Genomic DNA, 10,489 nt, shown 5'->3' on the forward strand with positions numbered 1-10,489 from the left:
GGCATCACAATGAATTCAAGGAACAAAAACAGGAGGGACCAGCTCCGGGCGGAATCCTGCCAGGCAGAGGAGAAAAGAAAGTGTTGCCCGCGTTAACAGGGGTGTTACAGACATCAGAGGGAGACTTGCTCTTTGATAGAATCAGGTTTCAAAAAGCGTGTCTCGGTCTGGGGGTCCTGGTGGCAAAGCCGAGCCCAGCGTCGTCCCTGAGGGCGGAGGACCCTTTAGACAACAGCTTTGTGTGCAGCGATGAGTTAGGAATTCACTCCGAGGCTTTTAAGCACGGGAGTGGTGTGGTCATACCCTATTTTCATGCAGTGAATGCTGCTGTGTGCCGAGCCCTGAGCTGTCCATTGACTCGCCGAGTCACTCATTCATCCGTTTTGGGGACTCACAGGCTGGCCTCCTGTTCTCCTGGCGTTCACGCTCGAGAGGATGAGACAGTGATAAATAAAATCCCATCTCACACTTTATATAAATTAATGCTGCAAAAACTTTAACTTTATATAAGGGAGATAAATGGTTATGGAAAGATATAATAAAAAATAAGTAAATAAACAAAGAACTTCAATTTAAAAAAATTAATAGACTTTTTTAACTTTAGTTTACAGAAAAGTACAGAGTTCCGTGTACCCCATCACCTCCCCTTGTACATTCAGTTTTCCTGTTATTTAACATCCTTCATTATTGTGAGCATTGGTTGTAATGTGAGCCAGTATTGATGCTTTATTGTCGGCGCTCACTCTTTGTGCTGTCTGTTCCGTGGGGTTTTACAAATGTATCATGACATATATTCAGATTACAGTATCTTATAGAATAATAGTTTCTCCCACTTAAAAATCCCCTGCACTCTATCTCTTCACCCCCATCCCTCCCTCCCCTAACCCTTGGCACCTCCTGATCTTCCACTGTCTCCCTAGATTAGTCATTTCCAGAATGTTAAATAGTGGGAATCAGAAGGTGTGTAGTCTTTGCAAATTGGCTTCTCTCACTTGGTGATATGCATTTTAGCTAAATCTTCTATTATCTGGATATACCACAATTTATTTATCTATTCATCTACTGAGGGACATCTTAGTTGCTTCCAAATTTTGGCAATTATTAATAAAGCTGCTCTAAACATCCTTGTATTGGTTTCCTTCTTAGAGTTATTTTTATTACTATTGATGGGTGGGGGTAAGATCGGATAGGCTGGTTCTTTTGACAACATGCTCAGGAAAGATGACTTTTCAAATAAGATGTGAAGGGTGGAGCAGGAGCATAGGGAGCTGATTGAGAGCAGGACCGGCTGGGGGGAGGGGCAGGGCAGAGGCCCTGAGGTGGGAACAACCTCGGGGTGGGGGGTGGGGTGGTAATGTGGAAGGCAGGAGGTGGAGGGAGAGGCAGCCCCAAGACACAGTGAATGTCTGAGACTTTGTTGCCAGTGCTCTGGGAAGTCCGGTGGGGCCTAAAACAGGGAGTTAAGGGGCGAAAGACCACAAGCTGTTTACAGACCTTATCTCAGGGATCTCTCAGCAACCCCATGAGGTCTGAATACAGTCTCCATTTGAGATCAGAAAACAGGCTGTGAGCAGAAGAAAGCTGCCAGTCTCTGTCTAACTCAACCTCAAGGTTATTGTAGCACTGAGCACGGAAAGGATAGAATCCAAAAGGAAGCCTCCGAATATCTATCTGAGTTGCAGTCTGAATAGACAGCAAGGATAAGACACAGCTTCAGAATTCAATTATGCTGTAAGGAGATTAGCAAAGGAAGTCTGCTTTGACCTTGGGGCAGCTGGTGGGCAAGGCAGGCAGTGTGTGGGGTGGGAGTTATAGTTTCAGATCAGACAGAAGAATTAGGTAATGAGTATGGCCAGAATCTAATTGCTCATGAGACCAACCTCTTTAGAGGAAATGGAGTCCTTTGTTGTTATGGCAACGAATTTTTACAGGGCTCAGATGTTCACCAGCACAGGAGAAATCACCCTGGACACTGAGTTATCACATCCCAGCAAGAATCTCTGGTCCACAGGTGTATCAGGACTTGGTTCGCCCAAGATCCGCAATGAAGATGGCTGAAACTAGGTCAGTTTCTTTCTCAGAAAAACTCAGAGGTGGGCAGCCTAGGGCTGTCTTATTCAGCTTTGGCTGTGTCAATAAACTGCCTTAAAACTTAGTGACTGAAAACAATGACAGTTTATTTCCCTCTTCCATGTGTTGATGGTGCACCTCCCTGGTGGATTTCACCTGGGCTCCCTCAAACAGTGGCAGCAAGCTGAGGGGTGGCCTGGCCTGGGAGTCCCACTCGGTCTCATTCCCATGCCTGGCAACTTGTGTTCCCGGCTGGGACCCTCATCCTGTGCTAGGCTACACTGACTTCCTCACAGGACAAATGTGGAAGCTGTGTGGCCCCTGCTGGCCTAGCCTCAGAAGGCACCAAAGCTGGATTCTGTTGCCTGTGACTGACCAAAGCAAGTCACAGGACCAGTCCCCATTCAGGGCAGGGAAACAGACTTCATCTCTTGCTGGGAAGAGGACAGAGTCACATTGCCAAGAGACACTGGGATGGAAGGGCCTTTCCAAACAATTTATGACAGGCTGAAATAGATGCTTTGCTCCATGAAGTCATCAGGATCCTTCTAGCTCACCACTCCACCATCCCTAGAGTGAGGCCCTTTCTCATGGTCCAAGATAGTAGCTAGACGCTGACCATCACACCCATGGTCCAGGGGGCAAGATGGAGGAATGGACCAAAAAGAGAGCGGGGGGAAGGACACACACACTAGCTGTATTTTCAGAAAGGTTTCTGGACATTGCTACTAAACATTTCCACTTGTATCTCACTGGACAGATCTTCCTCACACGGCCATGCTTAGCTGCAAGGGAGGCTGGGAAATAATGTTTTAATTCCAGGTAGCCAAATGCTCATTCAGAATCTGAGGTCTTAGTTCTAAGGAGGAAGGGGACCATTAATATTGAGACCCAGCAGTTTCTGTCACAATGTGAAACCTTTGCCCTGTAGAGAGTACAATGTACTGAAGGAAGTCACTCCAATACACTTAGGATGGAGAAATGTCCCCTCATTAGGTAAATGTCTGTAACTCTGAAAAGGTTTAGAAGTCAAACCCATATCATTGTGTGTTTGGTATTTAAAGTAGTTATAACATTGAAGAGACTTTTTTTTTTTGGCCTACTAGAGTATGAACAAATTAGCCTTTGACTCCAATTTAAAATGTGTAATTGATTTTAGACTTGTGATTCTTCCTTCAAGAAGCATACAAATCTTATACTAAACTTACAAATGACACCAGAATGTATAAGAGATCTTGAGACTCACTGTATATTCAAGTTTTTAAATTAGATTTTCTAAAGGTTTAAGTACTTTGGAAAGTTTTGCTTGTTGGGTCAGGCAATGGAAGTGTTTAAAAAAGGAAATTGAATGTGCTAAATTAGTAAGCCCTGTGTAAAATGTTGAAGATAATTTAATTAACCAACTTTGCAAATGGAATGGATGGTTTGTGTGTGTGAGTGGACTGACCATTAATCAAAAGCCCCTTGAAAGTGACTGTATAGAAATAGAATAATGATTTGTAAATTGAACTTATAATCTTAAGAATGACTAGGTTATTTTTAAAAAGCAATGGTAATACATTGAATATTAATGAAATAAAAAGCACAATTTTTTTTCTGTATACCCCCCAAAATATCCCTGACACTGACATTCTCAAACTCACTCAATAGTTAAGTTGGAATTTGGGGGGGTGACCCCAAAGTCCTGCTTGTGTCCTGGCCAGACAGTGATGCCTGCCTGGGTGGGGAATTGGCAGGACATGACACCTGACTGGGTGGGTTGGGGCAAGAGAAAAGGCATCGAGAATGAACTGCCTGCAGGTTGGGCACAGACATGTGTGCGCAGAGAGCCCATGTGGCTGTGGGAGCCGCTAGGAAGATCCCCACTGCCACACCCCATCCTCTCAGCCTCCCAAGGTTACACACTGGTCCGCACTGGAGACTTGCCTTTGGAGAGAGGAGAGAAGTCCTGGGGACACTCATGAGGGTCAGGGCTGACACTGAGGCTCAGAGAAGTTCTGGAAGTGGGGCTTCTCCTTGAGCAGTCTCTGCACTCTCTGCCTTGGAAGGAAAGAATCCTGGACATAATAATGTTACAGAGCGAAAGGGGGTTCTTTCACGTGGTGTCGTGGTGTAAAACCCAACAACGAGTGTTGAAGGAGAACAGGTCTTTATTTACAATATTCCAACCTGGGGAGGATAGTGAGCACTTCAGCTCAGAGCCCTGTTCTCCCACGGGACCCAACACTCCCTTGCTCCCCAAAAGGCTAGAAGCCAAAACCATGCCCAGAAGTTCCCCGTCCCTTATCTATCAGCTGTCTCCTTCAGGACCTGGGGTACGATGTCATCAGCCTCCATATAACAGTCCAGGAAAACATGAGCTGTGTTGCACTGGATCATGTATGGTTCTCTCTTTGCCCTTTCAAAGCTGCATGGATCTCTCTCTGCCTCCTTGCAAACTGTGTGGAACTCTCCAAAATGGCTACCACCTTATTTTTAAATCCCTGACTACAGCCTGTGACGCAGTGGGTGTGGTAACCAGTTCTGACCATTCACAGAAACTTGTGAAGGCCTGTATGCTCTTTCCTCACCATTCCATGGTCAAAACCCCTCCCATTTCCTTGGGGTCTTGGAAAAACCAAAGTTATTTGCATAACTAAGACACTAGCCACCAGCTATAGATATGCAAAGGCATCATGAAAGCTGACCCCCTTTCTCCATCCTCCCAAACCACAAGCTCTGGGGGTTTGGGGGAATACCCCCCCTCTGTAACAATAATAATAACAATAACAATACTATTAACAATCTGAGACAATCATCACTGGCTTTTGTAGCCAGTGCTGGGAAACCACACCCAGCACCCATTTCTGGCTGGTGCACCTCTTCCCTGTTCTGAGTCTAGGTGCTCATCACCACTGCTGTCTTCTCCAAAATATTGCCCTCTTCCCAGTGCGTTTACCCTCCCCCTCTCTAGGTCTCAGGGTGCAAAATACCAGTCCCTCACCTCATATGGGTGCCATTCACTCTCCAGAGCTCACCTGGGATCAGGGTGAAGCTAGTCCACAGCTGAGAACACTTTCTTGCTCAGCAACATGTGTAAAGCACCGTTGGCCGCCAGTGAAACTCATCTGAGGGTCAAGTTTCCTCCTTGCACCTCAGCAGCCTCCTCATATTGAAAAGCCATGACCAAAGGCCCTCAGCATTTGTGGCATGAAGGACTTAACTTATGTAAAGCTCTGGCACACAGTAGGCCCTCAAGTTAGTTCCCATTGCCTCCCCACTGGTCCAGTCTCTTCTGTAGTGATCCAGAGAAGTCTCAAAAAACACCCCGTTCCTCTGTAGTGACCTTGCTCCAGCCTTCAGGTCTGCACCTGGTCTTCATGGGGACCTTAAGGGGGCAGGAACCCCCTGGTCCAGCTCTTCTGGGTAGGTCTCCAAAGTTACTGCATCCACAGGAGGTGGCAGCATTGAGGCAGGTGGCTGGCAGTTACCTGTGTCTGATCCGGGAGCGCCCCCTCGTGGCGAGACAAAGCAATACACGTTGAGGGAGGTTTTCCCACCATCCCCCTGGTCTTGTGGTTCAAACTCTAGAAGACAAAAAGGAAATGAGGATTTAAGGCAGGAGCTCAGGCACCTATTTACTATAAATGGACAGTCATTAGCACTGCGATGAGAAGTCTTCTCTGTACTTCCTATGAAAACAGTCTGTTCTTCAGTGCTGTCTTTTCTCTTTGGCTACAAATGATTAAGCAATTTCTCCACTGCAAAGAAAAGGAATAAGGCTTGACCTAGTTCTCATCTGCTCCCCTGGAGAGAGAGCTTGGGCAACTGGCTTTCAGAAACTTAAGCTTCACTCAAAAACAAAGCACTTTTTTTCTCCACCCATTCCATCTTTTCTCTACTCAAAATTTAAAATGAAGATGAAAACAGGCCCAACTGATTTTGTCACCTAGCCTTGCCAGAAGCTCTGGGAGAAATTTTAAATAATAATGATGATGATAAAAGCAACAATAATAAACTATAAATGCTGAGGGCTCGCAACTAAGATGAAATGTCTTAGTAAAAGAGCATTTCATGAGAACAGACCAAAGTCCCTGGGTGGTGCTATGGCTTAAATTCAAAGGCTTAGATCAGTGGTTCTCAACCTTCCTAATGCCGCGACCCTTTAATACAGCTCTTCATGTTGTGATGACCCTCAACCATAAAATTATTTTCATTGCTACTTCATAACTGTAATTTTGCTACTGTTATGAATCGTAATGTAAATACCTGATATGCAGGATGTATTTTCATTGTTACAAATTGAACATAACTAAAGCATAGTGACTAATCACAAAAACAATATGTAATTATATATGTGTTTTCCAATGGTCTTAGGTGACCCCTGTGAAAAGGTTGTCTGACCCCCAAAAGGGTTGTGACCCACAGGTTGAGAACTGCTGGCTTAGATGTATAAATCACAATGCATGCTTCTGGGAGAAGGGATACATAGTAGGGGCTTTGTAATATTAAAAAGTATATATCCAGAAGGTATTTCAAGTAGTACAAAAAAGAGTGGGAGGACTAGAGTGAACTAATATTGGTTGAGCCCCTATTGTAGCCACGTAAGTCTTACTGTCGCATCTTTAGAAGGGCCCTGAAAAATAAAGACAGTCACTCTATTTTATAGATGGGGAAACAAAGGCTCAGAGGAAAAAAAAGGATCAACTCAAAGTGACATCACTGAAAAGTAAAGGGCTAGAATTTGAATCCAAGCCTCTTAATGTCAACAGAGTCAACTGGTCTAACAACATTCATTTGGTTATTCATTTATTCAACAGATTTTTCTTCAGTACCTGCTATGCACCAGCCAAACATAGCTATGGTTGTTTGGGTGACCCAGATTAGCTATGGCATTCCTTCATTCACCACTTTTGTTCATTAACCCATTCATCCATCTATTTGCTCTTAAATTTATTCATGCAAAGAGTTTACTTAATTACTTATTCATTAATTCCCCCAGTCACTTATTTTCTCGTTTATTAACTCATCCACTCATTCACTTATGGCTATTCATTTATTTATTTGCTCATTATTTGTTATTTTTCTTACTCCATCAATCATTCACTCATTTCTTCATTCCTTCAATAATTCAGATGCTCACATATGTGTATACATCTTTTCACCCATCCACATTCCTCCATCAATCTATCCCTCCATTTATCCATGTCTCCATCACCCATCCATCTTTTCAGGCCTCATGTTAACCCTGAAAATTAAGAAGTGGATAAAACCCAGTTCCAACTGTTGCTGGCAAGATGACGAGATCTTGGTTCATATCTTCTTGAAGGAAAGATTTCAGTCAAGAGACAGAATTGCAGTAACACAGCGAGAATGTATTGGCTGCAGCAAATGCACACTCAGGGCAGTGAAACAAAGAAGGGCTTAGCATAGAAGAAGCAACAGGAAAGCCTAGGTGGGGCAGCTATAGCTCACTGGGAAGTCAGAGAAAAGGGGGCCTTGGAGACAGGTTCAGGGGGTCAGCCCAGGATAAGCTGCTGCTGCCCATTGTTCCCCTGGTTGCAGGTCTGGTAGGGCCCCTTAGAGTTTAAGAGATGTGTGCCTATGGGGGAAAAAGAGGGAGAAGGGAATGGTGTGTTGGATCTTTTGTCCTGAGGGTTTTTATTTCTTTCTGGCAGTCAGGAATCTTAAGAGAGGGTTCAAGGAGGGTTTCAGCAGAATATCCATCAGTTTTCCAGGTCTGTCCTTTCAGGGTTGTGGTCTCCACTATGGTCAGCACCAGGGCCGGGGTTCATTAGTCAGTGCAGCTGGTCCTGAGGCGGCCCTGGCATCGCTTGTCTGATTTTGCTGCTTTTTTGGGCCTGGAGCTGAAATACAACCGAAGCCTAGATGTTACCTTTAGGAAGAAATGTTTAGGAGAGCTAAACCACATGACCAATGATATAAAAGGTCAGGGGCTCCAAACCATACGACCAGTGATATGCTAGCGAAGGAAAGTTAACCCCAGGGGCAAGGTCCTTGTTTTCTCTGTTTTGCCCCTTGTTAGGCACCTGGGGCTTTCAGTCCTTGTGACTTTCTGTACCTGGCCCATCGTCCTTGTTCTGCTCATGTCTGTCTAACTGCCTACCACATGTTCTCCTCAAAGTCTTGGCTCTGAATTCTTTTAGAAAAAAAGGGGCACAGGATCTCTTCTGTAGCTGCTTCTTGCTGAAGAGAGGTGATGTTTCCCTTCAGAGCCAAGAAATCCTTGCTCTCTGTCAGAGGGGCGATGAAGCCTGGGCACAGAAGGAGGTGGTGATGTGTCTAGAGGCAGTATTACCTGAGTATGAGGAGGGCTTGTAACCTGGTGGAGAAAAACTGTGTTATAAATCTCAGTATTATTGGGGAAAAAGCTACAATGACAAGAATTATGATGAATGGCCTGATGGGAGAAAATGTTTTAGTTTTCTTCAATGGATGAGAGAAAAATTAAACATTAGTTTGGAGAGCTATAGCCCAATATTTAAGAAAACTAGAAAAATTTAGGATTCAGTTCAGTTTATAGGTGAAAACTAAAGCTTTTAACTGAACTGAAGTCTAATATTCACAACTGTGCATTGTGATTTCCACTGAAACACAATTCTTCCTCCTAAAATTACCCTCATTTTCATCAAAGAGACTACTTTAAGTCAGTTTCAATTTGGCCTGATTATTTGCATGAATACAACAAGAATAGCAATAGATCATATAGGCTCTTTCAAATCTGCTTTGCTGGAAGCTCACAAGGAATCTTCAAACTGAGCTTTAATTAGCCCCTCAGGGCATAGAAGCCAAGCCACACAGTTGCCATCAGGCTTTGCCTGCAATACCTATATGTTTGGGTGGATTCCTCAAATTCTTAAGGCCTCCAAAATGTCTTGAGGTTCTTTCTTTGCCATTTCCCAGGAAAACAATTTTGCTCCTTACCTGGAAAGACTGCCATGAACCACGTAAATAAGCAGGGGACTAGGCTATTTTCCAAGGGGCTTTTATCAGCATTGAAAGTCAATCTCAATTCCCCAAATCTTTCTGGTGACAACCAGAATCCAGGCATGTCTTTCTCAGGCATGACATTCCAGTCAAAGTCTTGGTTAGTAAAATTACAATTAGAAACTGGCTTTATGTGTCCCATTATGAAGAAATCAGATTCCTCTTGGATTTATGCAAAGGAACATATTCCCATGAAAATAATGATACTCACTCATTAAGAGTTTCCAAATTTTGGAGGGATCAGGTAGGGAGAAAAACATTTAATTTACCAAACTGCTTTAAAAAATAAGTCTCCTTATATTTGGAAAGCAGGAGGAAAATTCTTGTCCTTTTACTGAAGTGGAAAACAACCAAACTTTAACTCTGTATTTGCTTACTTTTGACCTTTGAATTCATCTATTTAATTAAATTTATTATTCAGGTTATCTATATAATTTCTTCTCAAGATTTCTCTCCACAAACCTACAACTTTCAGAGCTTTCTACAAACCTTCCTGCAATTTTCATAAATCTTTTACAGCTTTCATAAAACTTGCCCATTCAGAAATAACCAGCTTTAGAACAACTCACTTTCTTTTCTTTCAACAAGTATTTCCATACTTTGTACCCTCTATTATAAAAACCATACAATTTATTTCCAACTTAAATAGCATTCTTAACTCTCAGAAACCTTAAAGTTTAGTGACAACTATAACGTAAGTAAATACATTTCATAACTTCTAGAAACACAGGCTCCTTTACAGGCAAACATACTTACATTTTCAAGAGTTATACTTTCATGAGGCAGCAGTAAAACTCATTGATCTAAAAAGTTTGAACACTTAAAATAGGTCAAATTGACTTGCTTAAATGGCTAAGGTTTTTCTCTCTTGATAAGATTTACCTCCTAGATATCTGCATTTTAAGAGATGGTCCAAATAAGAGTCCTTGGATACCAGGTATTTGCATTTCAACGGCAGACTTTGGCTTAATAAGCCAATTATCTTTAAACACTTTCCTGGAGGAATCCCGAGTTAAATTTTTGCCAGTTGGCAAGTGTGCACCCTAAAAGAGGATTTCTTGAGGCACTGTGCATTGCTATCATCTTTGGGAAGAGAAAACTTTCCACAGACTCCTTTGTCTCTAAAATTGCCAATGGGCTCTGTTTCCCATTTGGAAGAGAATCGAGGAGAGTATGGGAGGAAACAGATGACCCCTTTTTTCCAAGCCTACAGTGGGCTCGAAGAAAGCGTCCCCTGCTTCACACTGGCGTTCTCAGAATAAGCTAGCTTTACCATGCAATGCACCCTGGTCTTGTACCTCTGGCCGGCTTCAGCATCCTGAGGCCCACGTCTCTCCTGTCCCACACCCGGGGCAGAGACCTTCCTAAAGTAGCAATGTAATATGTCCAGGTGTGGAGTTTTACCAACAGTCAGTGGTGATCAGGCACTGCT

This window comes from Furipterus horrens, unplaced genomic scaffold (assembly GCF_987537825.1).
Source record: "Furipterus horrens unplaced genomic scaffold, mFurHor1.1.pri manual_scaffold_8, whole genome shotgun sequence".
Taxonomy (NCBI): Eukaryota; Metazoa; Chordata; class Mammalia; order Chiroptera; family Furipteridae; genus Furipterus; species Furipterus horrens.